Genomic DNA, 22,477 nt, shown 5'->3' on the forward strand with positions numbered 1-22,477 from the left:
GATTAAGTGAGGACATACATGGCAAAAAAAAAAAAAAAAAAAAAGTATTTGATTTTGGATAAAGATATATCTTTATTCAAAGACTTAAGTATCTCAACACTTTAAAAATCAGGGTTTTAAGGTTTTGCAGTATTTTAACACGTACGATTTCACTTGACTTAAAAACTGTGCTTCTTATCATGTACTAAATTGCTTTCCTGAAATATAGACGTAATATGAAGAAACAAGTTGCTAAACTATGTATTCAAAATGTGCAGAAAATTAAATGAGTTTTATGAGTGAATACTTTGCCAAAATTCTTAATGTACAATTTTATATGATTTAAAGTAAGTCAGCTTCACAGTAGCACGGAAGCAAAGGTAATATTTTTGAAATCTTTATTTTTTTTTGGTTTGTATGTTTATTATATTTCTCTTAATAATAAGCCTCATGTGACACAGACAATGCTTTAATAAAATCTGTTTGAAAGTTCAAGTTATCTTCCACATACTTATGTTAACAAATTAATGAATCTATGAAAACTTTTAAGATTCGTTGCAGTGCCTCTTGATGTCGTGGGGCTTCACATTTGAAGTATGCCCTGGTCAAGGGGTCTGGAGTATTTGATTTGGGGTGTGATTACAATATAGTTTTTAAATTAATGTATACTAGTTTCATGGCGTAACTCTCTCTTCCAATGTTAGTTAACACTTTAAACTCATTAAGATATAATGATACATAAGTAACTATTGTCAGCCGTAATATTAATTCTCTGTTCTCAAGTAATCGAACCTAATAGTAGTGGCACAGGAAGAATTACTGATTTAATTTAGGTGATTTCTTAGTGAACATTTTATGCTAAGTACAATATAAACTACCTTGAATTGACCTAAGATGAATACAAATAATATGATATTAAAATAAATCATTTATTTGGAAAATGTTGATAATATAATTGTTCAAATTATAGGAGTGGTGCTAATGTGCTTTTTCGCAATTACTACCACTACACTCTATATTCAGACTGCTTTAAGTATGAAACCTTTGCGGTCAGCATTTGTACTTCATCCTATTGCAGAACTTTCTCCTTAGTTCAGCTAAAACTGGGTTCTTGTCACATGACCAAAAAAGATTAGGTTCGTGGACACATAGAAGAGTGGGGAACAAAATTTATCGGATGAAGAGAAAAAAGGAAAATAAAAAACTCAGCAAAGTGAGATGAAGTCCTGTTAACAGGCCCTCCACCTCACAGGTTGAATCCCAGGTCATCACACAGGAACTGAAGAGGCCAGGCTCCTCCCGGTTGCAAATGGCATGAAGTGCCTGAGGCTCCACTCTATCCTCCCAGGCTATAGGTGGGCATTAGTCAGAGAGAAACAGTTGGGAAAGGGTGGGCTTCATCCGGGAGCAACAGTTTGATTTTTCAGCCTTCATGCTTTTTTAGGCTAGAAGGTAGGGTTTTGCCATGGACCCTTGGCTGTCTCCTCTCTGTATCAGCCCTACTTGCTCTAGACTGCAGAGGTTATGAAGGAGTATGGAGAACAGAAGTCTAAAAAGGAGAAATTCTAACAGATTTATCCAAATTTTAAAAGATTCTTAAGTTTTGGATAAAATACAACTATACTGTGCATTTGATATTGGTTAAGAGAGCAAGGAGTCAGAGGAGGTACAGATGAAAAGAAAACAGTATTATTTGTTGATAACTTATTATATATGTAATTATGCCAAAGTTATGTAGATTGCCTATCTCATTTAAAGGTCATGAAAACCCTGGAAGATAGATATTATTATTCCTGCTTCACAGTTAGAGAAACTGGCAGCCACAGTGTTAAGTAACTTGTCCCAGGGCACACAGATAGCAATTGGGCTGTGTGTGCAAACATCTGTTGTTTTTGCCAGTCTTGCATCTTTTCCTTTCTTTTTTTTTTTTTTTGGTAACTATTAACTAGTTTTCTTCTAGTGACCACGGCATCCTGGCTTCAATTCAGAGGATCTCAGTGAACTTCAGGGAGACCTGACACCTATCCCTGATAGTATTGGAGGTGTATATATGAATTGGATTTGGCCAATTTCAAACCCTGGCCAAAGTAATTGATTCAGATATAGGGCCATGATCTAAGACAAAAGAATTCATCTTCAGTTTGATATATCAAAAAATATGTTCTTTCTAACTCTAGTGAACTTGAAAATTAACTGGGACCTGTTAGCTCTTATCTAATGTAGCTTGCCAGAGAATTGTACCTAAATGGATGAAAGTAAGTTATCGTAAGGAGAGAAACAATATTTAAATGTAGCACTTGATTTCCTAGGTTGATGTGTCTAAAGTTTGACCACTAATGAAGTTCCCTGTCATTTTATTTTTTATATTTCTGCTTAAGCCAATTTGGGTTAGATTTTCTGTAAATGACAAGCGAAAGAGTCCTCATAAGTCGACAAAGTTAGGATTCAAACCCAACTCTGTGTACTATTTGTGTGTACTTGCTACAATTGTCCATGTTAAATAACTTTAATTCCCACACACTAAGTAGATCTCATTATTATAAGCTGAATTAAAAGCAGGTGAACATTTTCAGTAAAAAAGTTATAATGTTCTAATTCAGTAAATATCCAAAAAATGTTCAGAGAGACCTTTCACAGTAAATAGAAAGCACGGTTCATATTTTAGAGCTTTGAGTTTACCATTTACTTTAAAGGACAGCAAATTTCCTAGGTTCATGGATCAGTGTAAAGAGATCTCTAGCTCTCCTGAAATTATATGCCAAAAATTGTGTGTGTGTGTGTGTGTATGCGTGTGTGTGTGTGTGTGTGCATTTCCCTAGGCTGAAATTAGTAGCTATTGTTTAAGCAATTCTTAAAAGTGTTCATGCTCCTCAACAAATTTAAAGACTATTAAATCAAAGCCTAGCTCATAATGTTGATAATCAAGGAAGAGCTACTGACTACCTGAACCGCTGATGTTTGCCTAGTTCCAGAGAAAGAATGGAATAGCTTTTATACCTCCTACTGCTTACTGAGACATTACCGACATCCACATTAGCAAAAGTCCAACAAAAGAAAACAAAAAGTTACAGAAATATTTTAATAGATAGCAATAATTTTAAATACTATATCTAGATATTATACATGGAAATAAAAACTTTTTTTTTGTATAAAATATATGTTTATCCGTGTTATTCATGGGGCTGAGGGTACAGACACTTTCCTCTATTGAACTGCCAAAGCCTCAGCCACGTGCAGTTACACAGAAGCAATATCAGACTCTAATTCTGCCAGGTTTTCAGCCATGGTCTTTGTTCCCTGGCCTTACTGGGGCCCATGAGTGTAAATTCTACAGCTTGCCAATAGCACATGCTTAGTCGGGGAATGGGGAAATCATTTTAATTTTCATTCTTGAGTCTTAACCATTTAATCCCATCATTTTTCATTACATTTGCTGTAGAAAACAAAATCACATCTACCTCTCGCCCAACCTCTCATTCTTCCATCTCCATTATTGCTACTATTGAAAGATGTATCACAATCTTTTCCCTGGAGAAACTGAGCACAAAATTCGGCATTATTAACTAGTTTTATTTGGCATCATTGACTGGTCTAGCTTCCTGATTCATTTAATTAAAGACCACAATAGGCACATGGAAATCCTAGCAATGAACATGCATTGAATAAATATTTACGAGGTGAAAGCGTTTGAAATCCTAGCAATGAACATGCATTGAATAAATATTTACGAAGTGAAAGGGTTATAATAATAGAATGCCATGAAAGTGTTTCATTTTCATTCACTATATATTACTTCATTTAGTTTTTACAAATATTTATGTATTTATTCATTCATTAAAGAAAATGTATATTGAGTCTTTACTATGTGTTAAACAGTGCTCTAGGCATGAGACATAAAACATTAAAGTTAAACAGACTTCTAGCCCTCATGCTACTTATATTCTAGGAAACACAAAAGGAAATTAGACATATAAAACATATACAATGCAAATTCTGGTAATAAACAGGTAAAATAAAATTAGAAAGAAAAACGTGTGGATGAAATTCCAACTAAAAAGGAAGGCTAAAGCCAAAGATCTGAGGCAGGAACAATCTCAGCCTATTCAGGAATTATCTACTATTCTAGTAGTTATGCATATTTTTCACCAAGGAAGAAAGTGAGACTCATATAAATTTTATGACCTTACTCAAAACCACACATTTTGTTGGTAAGACACATAGAACCAGAGCTAAGATTGGTGACTGGTAACTTACAGCTCATGCAATGAAGATGGTTCTTTCTAATAAAAAGGTTACCCAGTGAGGCTCTGTGAAGGAAACTTTGGCATTGACATAGTGGATAAATACAGTTTAGGGACACACACTGTCTCTCCAATATCTCTTTAAGACAAAAGGTTTAATTTTGTGCATTTTGTATACATATGCATTAGTGTAATGTCTACTAAAAGACAATTAATATAAATCAAGGTAGCATTTAATTCTGAGATTTGGAGTTTGGCATCCTGTGTTCAAGGATATATCACTTAATAACAAAATACTCTTGGTAAATCACATTGTTATCCTAAGTCTTTATTTCCTTACTTAAAAAAAAATACAAATCTTATACTTGTAATAAATAATAGTGTGCATATGAAAAGTTATTATTAAATATCATATTCAGGGTATATATCATAACTATTAAACTATTATATTTTCACAGATGATGTTTTCTGAAAGCATAGAAAAAAACACCCATATTGTCAATGCAATAGTATAATCCCAACTGGGCATGGTGAGTGTAGTCCCTAAGTAGCCAATATTTTAAAGCACTTGAGGATAATGCAGGCTGTGCCTTTGAGAATATTAAGGAATTCTCCTGTTAAATATATGTGGTAACATCAGGGTAAAGAATGTCAGAGAAGACAATAAAAACCAAAAGTAGAAAATTCACAAGTTCCTACATACATACAACATACCAAGACTAGACGAGAAGAAACCCAAAACCTGGACAGACCAATAACATGTAATGAGCTTGAAGCCATAATAAAAAATCTCCCGGTAAAGAGAAGCCCAGGACCTGATGACTTCAGTGTTGAATTCTATCAAACATTTAAGGAAGAACTAATACCAATTCTACTCAAACTCTTCTGAAAAATAGAGGAGCACATACTTCTAAACACATTGTATGAGGCCAGTATCTAATATCAAAACCAAAGACACATTTAGAAAGAAAACTACAGCCCATATCTATGATGAATATTGTTGCAAAAACCCCCAACAAAATACTAGCAAACTGAATTCAACAATACATTAGAAAGATCATTCACCATGACCCTGGGAGTTTTATCCCTGGGATACAAGGATGATTCAACATACGCAAATCAATGAATGTGATACATCATATCAACAGAATAAAGGACAAAAATCATATGATCTTTTTAATTGCTGCCAAAAAAGCATTCAATAAAATTTAACGTCCCTTCATGATAAGAAAGGCACTCAAAACACTGGATATAGAAGAAACACAACTCAAGATAATAAAAGCCATATGTGACAGACCCACAACTAGCATCATACTGAATAGGGAAAAACTCAAATCCTTTCTTTTAAGATCTGGAATGGGACAAGGATATCCACTTTCACTGCTGCTATTCAACACAATACTGGAAGTCCTAGCCACAGGATTCAGATCAGAGAAAGAAATAAAGGGCAATCAAACTGGATTGGAAGAAGTCAAATTATCCTTGTTTGCAGCTGATATAATCTTATATTTAGAAAAGCCCAAAGACTCCACAAAAAAACTGTTAGAGCTGATAAATAAATTCAGCTCAGTTGCAGGATACAAAATCAACATACAAAAATCAGTAGCAATTTTATATGCCCATAGTAAACAATATGAAAAAGACATTTAAAGGGCAATCCTATTTAGAATAGCCACACATAAAATTAAATACCTAGGAATTCACTTAGCCATAAAAGAGAAAGAGTTCTACAATGAAAACCTATAAAATACTGATGAAAAAAATTGAAGAGGACACACAAAAATGGAAAGATATTTCATACTGATAGATTGGAAAAAACAATATTGTTAAAATGTCCATACTACCTGTAGCAGTCTACAGATTCAATGCAATTCCTATTAACATACCAATGACATTCTTCACAGAAATACAAAGAAACAGTCCTTAAACCTACATGGAACTACAAAAACCCAAAACAGCCAAAGCCATCCTAAGCAAAAGGAACAAAACTGGAGAAATCACAATACCTGACTTTAAATTATTATACAGAATTATCGTAACAAAAACAGCATGGTACTGGCATAAAAACAGGCACATTAACTAACGGAACAGAATAGAGAACACAGAAACAAATACACACACCTACAGTAAAATCATTTTTGACAAAGGTGCCAAGAACACATGCAGGGGAGAAGATGTTTTTTTTAATAAATGGTGCTAGGAAAACTGGATATCCATATGCTGAAAAATAAATCTAGACTCCTAACTCACTATATATACAAAAATCAAATCAAAATGGATTAAAGACTTAAATCTAGGACTTCAAGCTATGAAACTACTACAAGAAAATATTAGGAAAAATCTCTAGGACATTGGTTGGGGCAAAACTTCCTTGAGCAATATGCACAAGCATAGGCAACCAAAACAAAATGGACACATGGGACTGCATCAAGTTAAAAAGCTTCTGCACAGCAAAGGATATGATCACAAAGTGAAGAGACAACACACAGAATGGGAAAAAATATTTGCAAACTACTCCTCTGACAAAGCATTAATATCCAGGATATATATGGAGTTCGGACAATTGTATAGGGAAAAAAAATAACTAAAAATGGGAAAACTTGCCAGGCACGGTGGCTCACACCTGTAATCCTGCACTTTGGGAGGCTGAGGTGGCTGGATCACGAGGTCAGGAGTTCGAGACCAGCCTGGCCAACATGGTGAAACCTCATTTGTGCTAAAAATACAAAAATAAGCCTGGCATGGCGGCACACACCTGTAATCCCAGCTACTTGGGAGGCTGAGGCAGGATAATTGCTTGAATCAGGGAAGCAGAGGTTGTGGTGAGCCGAGATCACACCATTGCACTGCAGCCTTGGTGGCAAGGTGAGACTCTGTCTCAAAAAAAAAAAAAAAAGGCACAATTTTAAATAGACATTTCTCTAAAGAGGACATACACGCAAACAGACATATGAAACATCATTGATCATCAGAGAAATGCAAGTCAAAACTACAATGAGATATCATCTCATCCCAGCTAAAGTGACTTTTATCTAAAATACAGGCAATAACAATTGCCAGCAAGGATGTGGAGAAAAGGAAACCCTCGTATACTGTTAGTGGGATTGTAAATTAGTACAACCAGTATGAAGCACAGTTTGAAAGTTTCTCAAAAAAAGCCAACCATAGAGATAAGGTATGAGCCAGCAAAATTATTATATTTAAGAGATATCCATACGCTCATGTTTGTTGGAGCACTGTTAATAGACAAGATGCGGAAGCAACCTAAGGGTCCCTCAACAGATGAATGGATAAAGAAAATGTGGTACATATACACAATGTAGTACTATTTAGCCATAAAAGCAGATTCTGTCATTTGCAACAACATAGTTGGAACTAGAGATCATTATGCTAAGTGAAATAAGCCAGGCACAGAAAGACAAACATTGCGTGTTCTCAGTTATTCCTGGTATCTGAAAATCAGAACATCTGAATTCCTGGACATGGAGAGAATGACGGTTACCAAAGACTGGGAAGAGTGGTTGCTGGGCTGGGGCAAAGGAGGTGCAGACAGTTAATGGGTGCAAAAATATTAGAAAGATTGAATAACACTTTATTATTATTATTATTATTATTATTATTATTATTTTTTTTTTTTTTTTTTTTTTTTTTTTTTTTTTTTTTTAGAAGGATAACAGCTCTTTCTTACCAGGGAAGCAGGCGTGCACACACTTGGACCGCGCTCCTCGGAGCTGACCAGGCCCTTGTCTTCTCCCGTTTGTCAGAGGTGAGTCCTAGTACCCGAGGTAGGAACTTAGTGGCCACTGGGGAGGCTCTGATAGTTTGGCCTCTGCTGCTTCCTGGCTCAGGGCTTGCTCCTCTCAAGTAACCTGCCCGACACCACGCGCCTTGAGAGCTCCTGAGGAGGGGGAGCGCTGACCCAACCTCCTCATGGCACGCTGCTCTCCCCTCCCGCGCTTGGGACTTCACCTGCTTCCCGGCTTGCCGTGGTCAGTGTCAGTATTTACTCCACTGATTGGCACATTCAGTTCTGAAGGAATGCAAACTGCGTGGGTGCTCTGGCGACACTGTTCGCACTGTTTGTAAAACGAGATAGCGTTTTAGACTAAATTCGTGTCCAAACTAACGCGCAAGAACGGGCCCCAGCTGTAGTTCCTGGATCCATCAGGTCAGGGAGCAGCTCTACCGGAAGAGCCGGTAAGTCCTGGGCAGACGCCCGTCCTTGCTCAACAGGGCGGTCTGGATGTGCTCATAAGTAGGCAGGTTGGTCAAGTCGCCCAGGCGGCCACTGCCGGCTTCCCCTGGAGCATCTTAGAAGCAGTTCTCTTCACGTCTTCCGGCTTCACGTTGCGGATGACTGTGCACAGCTCCTGTGGCAGCTTTCCTGTGGCAGCTTTCTGGAGCGAGTGGCCAGCATCTGCCTCCCCACATCCTGGAAGACCACAGGCCTGGACTCCAGGTTCATCATAAGCATGGACGTCAGCTGCGCCTGGGCTCGCTCCAGCTCCATCGCGTCCAGGGTTCCGCCCATTAAAATAGACCCCTTCGTGCTGATTTTTACGACTTCTCCAACATGTCTCGGGTGGGCGCTGGCATGGATGCACAGGAGGCCAGTGTCCTCGTAGCTGAGGTGGTAGGAGGTCGCGTTATACATCCAGTGGTGCCTACTGAGCACGTTGAGTAGAGCCTGGAGAATATGCCCTCACCGAGGACACCAGCTGAGAAGGAGCCGCCTCCGCCCATCATCATGTACAACACAGCGAAGGAATGAAGTCCTCCTGCAGGAAGGAGGCGCTCTCAAGTCCGACGATGGTGTGTGAGTTCAGGGATGGGGGTTGGGCCCAGGCTGACGTCTCTTTCTAGCTTGGCAATCCCCACGGCGTACTGGGCCACGGATCTGTCAACATCCATGGCCTCTGCACTCCTCTAGGCCGCCTGGACCCAGCCTCAGACTCCCGAGTAGCTGGGACTACGGGCACGCTCCACTGCGTCTGGCTAATTTTTGTGTTTTGAGTAGAGATGGGGTTTCACCATGTGGACCAGGCTGAGCTGGAACTCCTGACCTCAGATGATCTGCCCACCTCAGCCTCCCAAAGTGCTGGAATTACAGGCATGAGCCACCATGCCCGGCCTGAAATATATTTTAAGTGAATATAGAATTTTATAGTTTGCCAGTTCTTTCAGCACTGTAAGGGTGTCATTGTGTTTTCTGGCTTCCATGGCTTATGATGAAAAGTTAGCCATTACCTTTATTATTATTCCTTGACGGTAATGAGTCTATAGTTGATTTTATAATTTTTCTTTGTCATCAGTTTTTTGTAAGTTTACTTTTGGAAAATGCATAGAATGTGAAAAGATCATCGTGAATAAATTCTAGCTCAACTTCTTGTGTGGGGTCTGGCATTATTCTAATTTCTCTTCTCTCCAAGGTAAAACCAAAATTGAATCTCAAACTGAAAGTTTTGGGTGTTTACAAGTGCCCCTACTATTTTGGTAATTCCTGAGTTCCAATTTTTGTCTTTCCAGCCAAATGAGTCTTTTGCTCTCTTTACTTAACATTTTATCCTCTAATTAGCTGTGTTTTGCTTATATTCACAATAACTTGCCCTGGGCACATGCAGTTTAAGAATAAGTAAATGACTCGAAATTGCTGGAAGACTATTAGGCTCCATTCTCTATACAGTATTTTTCTTTTCTCCAAGATTTTGACTCCTCAAATCATGGTTGCTTTGGCAGCCTTGAGCTCCAATTTTTGTCTACAAAACCCACAGAGACTGCCGCAGGCTCTAGAATGTTGTTTTCTGTTTGACATTTATGTCCAGTGTAGTGAATGAGCAAATGCACCCAGAGGAAATGTAAATCTCACCTCAATGTGTTTCTTCTCTACAGAAACTGTGCCCATCAAGACCTGGCTGCCTTGATTGCTTTATAATATCTGCAAACAGGTTTTTGTTTGTTTGTTTTTTTAGATGGAGTCTCTCGCACTGTTACCCAAGCAGGAATGCAGTGGCACCATCTCGGCTCACTGCAACATCTGCCTCCCGGGTTCAAGGGATTCTCTTGCCTCAGCCTCCCAAGTAGCTGGGATTACAGGCGCCCGCCACCACACCCGGCTAATGTTGTATTTTTAGTAGAGATAGGGTTTCTCCATGTTGGTCAGGCTGATCTTGAACTCCTGACCTCAGGTGATCTGCCTGCCTTGGCCTCCCAAAGTGCTGGGATTACAGGCATGAGCCACCATGCCCGGCTTGCAAACAGGTTTTTAAAACATTTTTTAGTCTTATTTTTACAGCTCGTGTTAGTAAGATTGTTAGTCTGATATATTCAGTCATAGAAGCAGAAATACCCATAACAAAATTTAAAGGCCAAACAACATTTGGATATCTGTGTGTGTGTGTGTGCGCACACACACACACATATACACACTCCCTACATGAGTTAATTATGAAACAGATGATATCATGGAATAGACTTGGAGGCAAATTTACTCATATTTAGATGGATACTTGGGACTTTTATGGAACTTAATTGCTAAATGTAAAGTGTAGAACTGAGAATGTCATGTCAAAGTCATCTATTACAGGAGTTGTATGCACTACTTTTAAAAAATATTTGTTATTCCTCCTTGTGAATTTGCTTCATTCTTCCACTTTTTAATGCAAGCCATCTGTCTTTGTTTGTGTGGCTATAAAGTAATGCATGATACTGATTTATATATATATAAAAAGCTTCATTTGGCTTATTGGTCTTCCAGGTGGAAAGTTCAAGACTGGGCACTGGTGAGGGCCTCAGCTCCTTCCACTCATGGTGGCAGAAGTCAAAGGGAAGCCAGCATATGCAGGTATCACATGGTGAGAGAGGAACAAGAGGGAGAGGAGAGAGGTGCCAGGCTCTTTTTAAGAACCAACTTTCAGGAGAACTAATAGAGCAAGAACTCACTCACGACAAAAGGATAACAAGAACTAATTGAGCAAGAACTTGCTCTTTACCGAGAGGATGGCACCAAGAGGGATATGTCCCTATGACCCAAACTCCTTGCATTAGGACATACCTTCAACATTGGGGCTCAAATTTCAACATGAGGTTTGGTAGGACAAACATCTAAACTATAGCAACATCTAATTTCTGATTACTTATACATTTACTTCGCCAAAAGTTGGAGGCAGATTTCAAGTCCATTGACCTTATGTCTACAATACCTATCTCTACCTGATTGAATTGAAGTCTGTACTCATTTTTAAATAATGTTAATTCTTAATGCTGACAAGATGTACCAAGCAAGCTTCCTTACACTCCTAATTTAATTATCATCCATATTCTCTTCATTGCTGTCTTGTTTCAATGGATGGATTGTGTCTGCTCCTGCCTGATCGCCAGTGCCTCCATCCTCTCAAATACTTAACTACGGTACTTCAACAGTTTTCTTTTTTCTCTACTTCATCAATTTTCCATCTCAATTGAATCATTTAAATGGGATATTTGACCTTATTTATGTGGTTAATAATTAATAATAACCTTGTTTTTCTCATCTCGAAGAATAAGTAATATATAAATCTAAGAAACTTCAAACATCTTTTTACTTCTCCGTCTAGATACTGCATCCATTTATCTTGAAGTCTTTATGGCAATACTGCTGAAAGTATTGTATATACCTACATTCTCTCATTTTCTCTAGAATCTACCTCATTTAGAATTTGCCCTGTCCAATTCACTGAAACTGCCCATGTCAAGGTCACCAATGATAGTCTGTAATTATTAATAAATGTGGTGATCATTTAATTTGATCTATCAGCTGCACTTAATCATTCCTATTTGGAACCCTTTTTCACTTGCTCCCAAGACATTTCATTCACTAGTATCTCTCCTATGATAATCCTGACCTTTTTTTTCTTAGTCTTTTGCTGCTTTTTTCTCAAATCCACAGTGAAATAGTGGTGTACACTGGAGCTAATCATTGGAATATTTTTATATTCACACTCACCATATGTGAACCCCAATCTTATATCTTCAGATTTGTATTCTGAAGATGTCTACCTTCTACCTCTCCCTAATTCCCAGACTCACATATCCAAGTGCCTACTGACATTTCTACTGAAACATCTAATAAGCATCTCAGATTTAACAGATCCAAAAACCTACTTTTTACTTCTCCTTCCAAATGTTCTCTGTAGTTTTCCATAATTCCCTGTGTGAGTTAATAATTCTATTCTTGCACTTTCTCAGGCCAAAAGTTTGGTGTTATTTATATTTCACTCTTTGCCACCATATCCAATCAAAAATAAAATCTTACTACCTCTATTTTAGAAATATATTCAAAATTTGACTAGTTATTGCTACTCATGCTATCAATAATCTGGTCCAAACCACTACCATGTATCTAAAGTATTGCAATAGTCTCTTAAGTGGTATCCCTATTATACTCTTGCAGTTCTCCAGTACATTCTCAGCAGAAAAACTGGGGTGAGTTTATTAAAATGTATGTCATATCATGTCTTAATTGTATTTGTCAACTTGGCTGAATTAAGGGATACCTAGACAGCTAGCAAAATATTATTTCTGGACTGGGCGCGGTGGCTCAAGCCTGTAATCCCAGCACTTTGGGAGGCCGAGACAGGCGGATCACGAGGTCAGGAGATCGAGACCATCCTGGTTAACACGGTGAAACCCCGTCTCTACTAAAAAATACGAAAAACTAGCCGGGCGAGGTGGCGCGTGCCTGTAGTTCCAGCTACTGGGGAGGCTGAGGCAGGAGAATGGCGTAAACCCAGGAGGCGGAGCTTACAGTGAGCTGAGATCCGGCCACTGCACTCCAGCCTGGGCGACAGAGTAAGACTCCGTCTCAAAAAAAAAAAAAGAAAAAAAAACCAACAACAACATTTTTTCTGGATGTTTCTGTGATGGAGTTTCTAGAAGAGATTAGCATTTGAATCGGTATACTGAGCAAGAAAGATAGATCCTAAACAATGTGTGTGGGCAAAATCCATTCTGTTGAGGGCCTGAATGGAACAATAAAAACTAAGAAAGGGTGAACTCTGTCTCTGTTTTTTGAGCTATGAAATCCATCTTCTCCTGCCCTTGGGCTTCAAGACTCAGGACTTACATCAGCATCCCCCACCTCTACCTCTCTTTAACCTTAGACTGGGAGACATGCCAGCTCCCCGGTTTCCTGTTATATAGGCCTTTGGACTTGAACTGAATTATACTACCAACTTTCTTATTTTATCAGCTTACAGGCAGCATATTATGGGACTTCTCTGCCTTCATAATCATGAAAGCCAATTCTCTTAATAAGTCTCCTCTTAGATAGATAGATAGATAGATAGATAGATAGATAGATAGATAGATGTCAATAGATACATAGATGATAGTAAGAAAGAAAAAGAGAGAGAGAGAGAAGGAAGGAAGGAAGGAAGGAAGGAAGGAAGGAAGGAAGGAAGGTAGGTTGTATTGAAGACTTCTGACTATTATGCATAGAATTAAAGCCCAAGTCTTTACTACGTTTTGTATCGTCTTGCTCCAAAAATATCTCTTCAACCTCATCAGCAACTATTCTTCCATTTATTTGGTGCATTATAGTAGCACTGCCTTCCTTGTTGTCTCTTGATTACATAACAAGTATATTAACCTTAGGACCTATACATTTCTGCTCCTTCTGCCTAGAAATGCTCTTATCCAAATATCTGCATGCTGGCTTCCTTATTATCTTAATATATTTATTGACATCTTGTCAGTGAGACTCTCTGAATGCTCTATAAAACTTCAGCACCCTTGACAACCCATATTGCTCTTTCTGTTGATTTATTATTTCTATGACTATTAACTACAAAAACTTATATTCTCACGGTTGTTGGAAGTCTGCCATCAGGGTTCTAGAGTGGTTATATGGTTCTGTTGTGGTGTAGGTTTCTTCCTGGCTTACAGACAGTCCATTTTTTGCTGTAGGCTCACACAGCCGTGTCTTGGTTGACACCTGTAGAAAGTGAAAAAGAGCTTTCCCTCTTCCTCTTTTTATAAGGCTGTAAGTCCTATAGGAGTGGGATCTGATCCTTATGACCTCCGTAAACCTTGATTATCTCTTAAAAGTTCTTTTTTAAAATAGATTAATATTGGAAGTTTGGACTTCAACATATGAATTCAGTATACACTTCAGTTCATAATGATCATATATAGTGTATGTAAAAGTAAATCTATTTATCTTGATGATTTTTGCTTTCTTTCTATAATGTAAGCTACATGAAGTCTTAGATGTTTGTCTGTTTAATTCACTGCTGCATTCTCATTACTAAAAATCGGTCTGGAACATAGAGTTCAAACATATGTATGCAAATGTGAACTGATACCAAATTACCAGAGCACAGTTTGGCAATATGCATTGAAATCATTAAAAAAACTATATTCTCTATTGGCAATTTCAGTGTTAGGTACTGATACTAAGGAAATAAGCATTTGCTTAGATTCAGCATTCTTTTCTGTGAAACAAGATTGAAAATAACCTAGTAAGCCACATATAATGGATTAGTTCAATGTATTTTAACATTATATGATAGGATATTATGTGTCAATTAAAACATTGTGCTGAAGTATATTTAACATCATGGAATAATTATATATTATTATATAATATATGTAATGAAATATATATTTCAAACATTATTCCATGATACTAAATACTTCAGTATAATCTTTTTGAATTATGAGTGTTTGGGAAAGTATCTTACAAAAGTTTTAAAATACCTGCTTTGTTATTTTTATATTAAGATAATAGAGAAATACTTAAATCTGTAAACAGTGATTTCTCAGGTTTGCTATTAATTGCAAAATATAATTGGGGAATGATTATTTATATTTTCCAAATTGTTCACAAAAATATGTTGATTCTATAATCATAATGTATATTAAATAATTTGATATAAGAATCATGCTATAAATTATTAGAAAGAAATAATGAGAAATGTTTAACCTTTGCATTTGGAATGTCTTCTATAAAAATGAAAGCATAATGTTTTATAGGTTAAAGTTAAAAAATTACTTTTATGAAAAAGAAAAATCTAAGAACATTGTCACAGAAAGCAAATCTTGGTCTCAGATCAACTATTATGTTGGTCTTTTTTTTTTTTTTTTTTTAGTGAATGTCCTTCCTTTGAGAGAAGATTCTAAAATATTGCTGCACAGAAAAATATTATACAAAACGTAGACAAAAAGGAACTTAAAAAAGATTGTACTGTGGGATGCTTGAAGTTTATACAAACATTCAAATGTACAGTTTTTATAGTTTGGAAATTTAGACAGAAACAGACTGCCAACATTCTAGGTCATCCTGACCCAAACTCTTCCTAGAATCGATTTATACAGATATTCCATTCTATTTCTTATCTATGCTCGAACTGAATGCCAAATCACCTGAAAAAAAAAAGCTGTGACAACATAAAAGAAGACGTCAGTAAATGAAATAGATTCACATGCTTGGAGAAAAGACTTAGTACGGTAAAGATGCCAATTCTTTCAAAATTAATACATAAATTCAATACAAATCCATCCTAAATCTCTTTTTGATTTGTTTGTTTTTTGTGGTTGTGGTTGTTTTATAACTTGACATACTGATTCTAAAAAAATTTCATCTCGGAGATTAAATGTATGAAATAGCCAAGGAAATAATGAGAAAAAAAAGAAGTATGGAGAGAGGTTTTCATCATAAATCTTTATTAATGGAAAGTGTGGTGCTGATGGAGGAATAGTCAAATAGATCAATGGAAAGCATGGAGAATATGTGTATATGATAATTTATTATGTAGTAAAGGTGACATTTCAAATCAATGAGGAAATATTTGATTATTCATGAAATGACTACTTGTTTGGAAGCAGAAAAAGTGTATTTCCTACATAATGTTAAATACAAAAACAAACTTCTGCAAGATTATATATGGAAATAAACTGTACATTATGAAGCCAAGTATAATAGAATATTTTTCTAATTTTAAGGTAAGAAAACATATTTAAACATTTCATAAAATCTAAGTAAAATTAAATATACAAGTAAGTCCAGATAATAGTTTGTTAAAGTTTATGTAGTGAGGTATTTCATGAACAAACTAAATAGACTAAGAACTTATTATGTGAACTATTTTAAAGGAACTTTTAGCTGTTAATTAATACATCAGTACTAATTGCAATTATACAGCAGTTTTGCAGAGATATTTGCTACAATATATAAAGAGCCTTGACAATTGTGACAACCTTTATATTAGATGCTGTGGTGGGCCAGACCATCAGGAAAAAACTTATTTCTCCACTTTTTCTTGGGAATGTCGGCAGCAGAAAGCCCTCTTTGGGAACAGCTATGCTATATAAATCCTTCTTACCTGAAGTCTTGCTCCCTTCCCTTAAGCACCTCACAACCAGTAACTAGTAAATGCATTGATAAAAAGATTTAGCCCTTCTACCCCAACTCAGGGTAAATCTGAAGGAGTATTTCAGCTTACAGTTTCACATAAAGTTCTCTGAGATCACTTTGATCATGCATCAGAGCCCAAATTCTCCCTCTACCCAATTCAGTGCTCTTCCCTGCCACCTTCCTTGATAGTAATCCATCCATCCCTGTAGGGAGACCCCCTGAAACTATTGCTATGGAATAAAAGATGAAATGCTCCTGATTATTGTAAATACAAAACTGCATGCAGGATTGTGTAAAGACAATGCCAGAATGAGCCAACAGCACATGATGTGCTTCCCCCTGCAGAGAGCCTGTGAATGGACGTGCAGTCAGGGAGGTTTCACATCACCAAGATTCCTATCCCAGAAAAGCAGATGTTCATAGCTCTGGGAATGGAATGCGACCCTCGTGGAGAGCCTATAAATGAATGGGGGGGTGGGGGGCACCTGTCCATATGGATAAGATAGAGCTATAAACGCCCTCATCTTGCTGCGGCTCTTCTAGGCCTCTTTAGGGTTAAGGCATACTCCCTTCTGAGAATTTCTGGTCTAACCAGTTGTCTAACTTCATGTCCTGTTTCTATGAATTGTTTGGAACCAGCTTTTGCTGCAACTGTTACTGCTGATTAATATCTTGCTAATCATGGGTTATGGAAAGACTGTGTTCCTGTTTTAAGGTTCTGTTAGAAATTAAACTTCAGGTCCTGTTTCTATGAATTGTTTGTAACCAGCTTTTGCCGTAACTGTTACTGCTGTTCCTGTTTTAAGGCTCTGTTAGAAATTACTGATGCACACACTATACTGTAAATTCTTATCTCTGTATACTGTACTTCTGCATACAGATGTTATGTTAAAGAATTACTTCATCCCCATGTGACCATCTCACCTCATAATCAAATGACCCTAAATCCCTCACTAACCTACCTCCGCCCTCACTAAACTCAATAATAAATGCTGGCATATCCAGTGCATTGTTGGCACCACAGGACCAGAAGGCAGTGACCCCCCTGGATTCAGCTTTCACTATCTTGTGTGTGTCTATTATTTCTTGACTTGCCAATCTGCCTGGGAGCAAAGAGAGAGCCCCATTGCATTGCGGACTGCTGGCCAGTTCCCACAATACATCTCAAAGCTAAATATCTAGGAAATTGACCTACAAGTAGAAAATAAACCCAGACACAGGGAAAAATATACAGGTTCATCGGGAGATTGTTTACAATAAGAAAAAGCTTGAAAACACTTAAATATTCATATATTCATATATGAATATTTGAATATAATATACACACATATATAACATGTATATATACACATATGCATATGACATTGTAATATAATACAGCAATTAGATTTACTTGAAAATAATTTGTGATAGCATTGGAAATTTTACTATTACAATGTTAAATGAAAAAATAAAATTAACTTTTAGACCAGTAAAACTACTCTGTATCTTGCTCTAATGGAATGTACATGTTATCTATGTCCAAGCCCACAGAGTATACAACATCAAGAAGGAACCCTAATGTAATCTGTGGACTCTGAGTGATGAAGATGTGTCAATGTAGATTCATTGATTATTTAAAAAATGTATCACTCTGGTGGAGAATGTTGATAATAGAGGAGTATATATCTGAGGAGGTATTTGGGATATCTTTGTATCTTCTGCTAAATTGTGCTATGTATCTAAAACTGCTCTAGAAAATAGTCTAAATAAACAAACTAATTAATTAACTACATTTTTAAAGGTAAGTAACAAAACAATGTATGTAATGTGATTCCTATTATATAAACACATGCATAGGAATAAAGATAATAAATATACAGTAATTCTTTTTCTCCCTATGCTTCTAAATTTTCTGTTTCCCTAAATGTCACATATAAATTAGAAAAATAGTTTATATTTTTAATAAATCTGTTAAAATGGTGACCCAGAAAGATAATTATTACCTTCAATTTATACAGAGTTTATAACAGTGCAAATCTGAGACCTATTAAAGCAAATCATGTCCCATTCACATAGTACTATCAGCAGCAGATTTGAGAGTCAAAGTTTTTCAAGTTCAGTAGTCTTCCACTTGATCTTCATACATTGTAGAAGAATCATAACATATTCTAAAGAATCGATTTTATATGTATATATGTATGTGTGTATGTGTATATATATTTGTATATATGTGTATATATTTGTATATATACATGTATATAAATATATACATATGTACATGTATATATTTGTGTGTATATATACATATATATTTGTATATATGTGTGTGTATATATACACACACACATACACTCGGAATGGCTTAATCAACATAAACACGGCCTAAGTTATATACAATATTGTTATTATGATTAAAAAGTTAAAAACATTACATTGAGTTAAAGATTTTTCTTAGATTCAAGATCCTTTAGCAGAAGAACATATATATCTTATATTTAATGTAGAATACCTTTTGCAGAGGACTCCCATATATCAGGATCTGAAAGATACTCACTTAAAAAAGTAAATTCTGACACTGAGAAATTTAACTCTTTAGATTTTTATTTTAAAATCATGTTGGACTTAAAGAAGCATTTCAAAGACAGTAAAGAGACTTCCCTTAGTCCCTTCTCCCAGTTCCCCACGTATTACATAATCATCTTACATCAATCAAAGCTAAGAAATTAACGTTATTATTAATCAAACTATATGCTTATTCAGATTCCACCAATTTTTCCAATGACATCTTTTTATCTGTCCAAGGATCTAATCTAGAGTCCTACATTGCATCTCTTTGTCTTATCTTCTTACTCTTTTCTAATATGTTACAGTTCCTAAGTCTTTGTTTTTTTTTTTATGACCTTGACACTTTTTAAAAACTCTGGTCAGTGGTTTTATGGAAAGTGCGTCAATTTGTTTTTTTCTACTGTCTTCTCTAGTTAGATTGAAGTTACGGATTTGAGCAAAGAACACCACAATGGTGAGGTGCCCCTTAGTGCTTTAGGTAAGGTGTGTGTGACTATAAGTCTTAATACTGATAATATTAACTTTCATCACTTGATTAAAATGGTGTTTTCCAGGTGTCTCTCTAGTAAAGTTACACTTTTATACTTTGTAAATAGTATTTATTTAGGGAGATATTTTGAGACTATGCACATATACTGTTTTAATTAAACACATCCTCTTTCTTCTTAATTTGCACAATAATCTCTATGCCTACAGTAATTACGAATATAGTGCTCTAATGATGAGATTCTATTTTTCTTTCTTCAAAATTGATTAATTAAAACTCTACTGTATGAAAGAACTTTCCCTTCTCTTTATTATTTATTTATATCAGTTTGGCATATGAATATTTATTTTATTTTATGAGCAATTATTTTATTATGCTACAATTCAACATGATCATTTTTTTTGCTGATCAAATTGTTTCAACTTTGGAGATTGGGACCCCTTTCAGGTTAATTCTTATGTCTTTCAAAAGGCCCCACTCTTTTTAATTGAAACTTCCTTCTAGGAACACAAAATAACCCAGATTTAGTTTATATTTTTCTTGCATATCCCTAGAATCAACCACTTCTTTAAAGAGTCCCAGTTCCTTGTACGAGAGAATACTATTTAAAAATAAAGATATGTTGAGAGGCATCAAGTTTGTTCACTGCTACTAGGGTATCACTGCCTATAGCTGCTCAGAAGACAAAGCTAGAAAACTTATATATGTATATATACTAACCCATGTTTACACTGACGTATATCCATCTCTGTGTGTGTGTATCTACATATGTGTATATATTTTATACAGATATCTCTGACTCCACTCCAGGAGCACAGTTTTGGTTTTTTTTTCCATTCGCTCTTTGCTTAATTATGACTTCTACCTTAACACTTCTCTTTATCTGTATTTGCCCATTTATTCGGTTCAAGTATAGCTATAAAATAGTTTCAGACTTACTTGCTGACCCGTTTCCTTATGAGAAGTAGCCTTTCTAATCAGAGTACAGAGTTTGTGTATAGTTATTTTGTTTTTAGCTTCACAATATCCAGTCAAAATACTGTTTTCTAAAGTTACTTCGGCAAGCGCTTTTCTTTTCCACTCCCCATATTTAGAGATGTCATTCATGTGTAACAAGCTTGAATTCATTTGTCACAGTCTACATTCCTTCTCGTTTCCTATATATTCTGGTGAAATTTTTATTTGCATAGAGTAAAATTATCTAATTTTTTGTAAAGTTTTATGGGCTTTGGCAAATGCATCGAGTTTTGTCTACTGTCATAATGTCGTACACAAGAATTTCATCACCCCCAAAGTTGCTCTATGCTCCAGCCACCCTCAAATCCTGGGAACCAGCAACTCATCCCTTTAATTTTACCTTTTCCAGAATATCGTATAAATGGAAACATCATGAAACATGTACCCTTAGGGTTTTGTTTCTCTCACTTATCAAAATGCATTTAAGATTTTTTCATGTTGTTGTATAAAACAATACATCATGCTCTTTTAGGTTGCTGAGTCGTATTCTGTTGTATGAGTATACTACCATATATTAATTCACCCATTTAAGAACATCTAGGTTCTTTCAAGTTTTTTGTTGTTATAATAAAGCTGCTTATTCAAAAATTGGTGTCTAAGTTTTTGTGTGAAGGTAAGTTTTGAATTCACATGGTCAAAAAACAAACAGTAAAATTGATGGGGTTGCATGGTAAGTGTACATTTAACTTTATAAAACATAACCGTGTGCAACTTTGTTATATAAGTAAACTTGTGTCATGGGAGTTTGTTGTACAGATTATTTCATCACCCAGGCATTAAGCTTAGTACCTAATAGTTATTTTTCCTGAACCTCTCCCTCTTACCCTCTACCCCCAAGTAGGCCCCAGTGAGTGTGTGTTGTTACTTGAGATAAAAGTTAAATAAAACTGGAAAATATGAGTCACAAGTACAATAATGCTTTCTGAATATTTTGGCCATAATGAAGCAAGAGAACCAAACCATTTAAAAGAATTTTAAAAAAATAATTCAAGGAGTTTTCTCAAAGTGGCCATAAGTTCCTAACACCAATGTAGGGAAGTTTCAGTTGCTCTGCATACTCACTTATTCTTAGTATTGCCAGGTTTTGTTATTGTTTGTTTTGTTTTGCCATCCCGATAGCTTTGTAATGGCATCACACTATAGTTTGAACTTACATTTTTCTAATGATGAATAATATTGTGCGTGTTTTAATATACTCATATGTCATATGTATTAGTCTCTTCTCATGCTGATAATAAAGACATACTCAAGACTTGGTATTTTTTAGAGGAAAGAAGTTTAACTGACTCTAAGTTCCACATGTCTGAGGAGGTCTCACAATCATGGCAGAAGGCAAAGGGGAAGCAAGACATGTCTTACATGGCAACAGGCAAGAAGAAGTGCCGAGCAAAAGGGGGAAAAGCCCCTTATAAAACCATCACTCTCACAAGAAGAGCATGAGGGTAACTGCCCCCATGATTAAACTCCCTCCCACCGGTTCCCTTCCGTGACATGTGGGGATTATGTGAACTACAATTCAAGATGAGATTTGGGTGGGGACACAGCCAAACTATATCATTATATTTACAATTTCTTTAGTAAAATGTCTTTTCAAATTCTTGACCAATTTTTAACTGTTGTTTATTTTTCTATTGTGAAGCTTTGGGAGTTATTCTGAATAGAAGTCCTTTATCAGATATATAATTTTCAAAAATTTTTTTTTGTGACTTGCCTTTTCATTCTCTTAAAAGTATCATTAATAGAACAAATAATTTTAATTTGGTTATCTTTCTTTTTTTTTTTTTCTGTTATAGGTTGTTCTTTTGCTACACTATA

The 22,477-nt window shown here is 36.0% G+C and overlaps 1 pseudogene; it reads right to left on the reverse strand.

The window, feature by feature from the left end:
• Positions 1-8,402: 8,402 nt before the first annotated feature.
• Positions 8,403-20,752, reverse strand: LOC103235978 (mitochondrial-processing peptidase subunit alpha pseudogene; annotated as a pseudogene).
• Between the last annotated feature and the right edge of the window lie 1,725 nt (positions 20,753-22,477).

Source organism: Chlorocebus sabaeus, chromosome 7, assembly GCF_047675955.1.
Source record: "Chlorocebus sabaeus isolate Y175 chromosome 7, mChlSab1.0.hap1, whole genome shotgun sequence".
In the NCBI taxonomy this organism is placed as follows: Eukaryota; Metazoa; Chordata; class Mammalia; order Primates; family Cercopithecidae; genus Chlorocebus; species Chlorocebus sabaeus.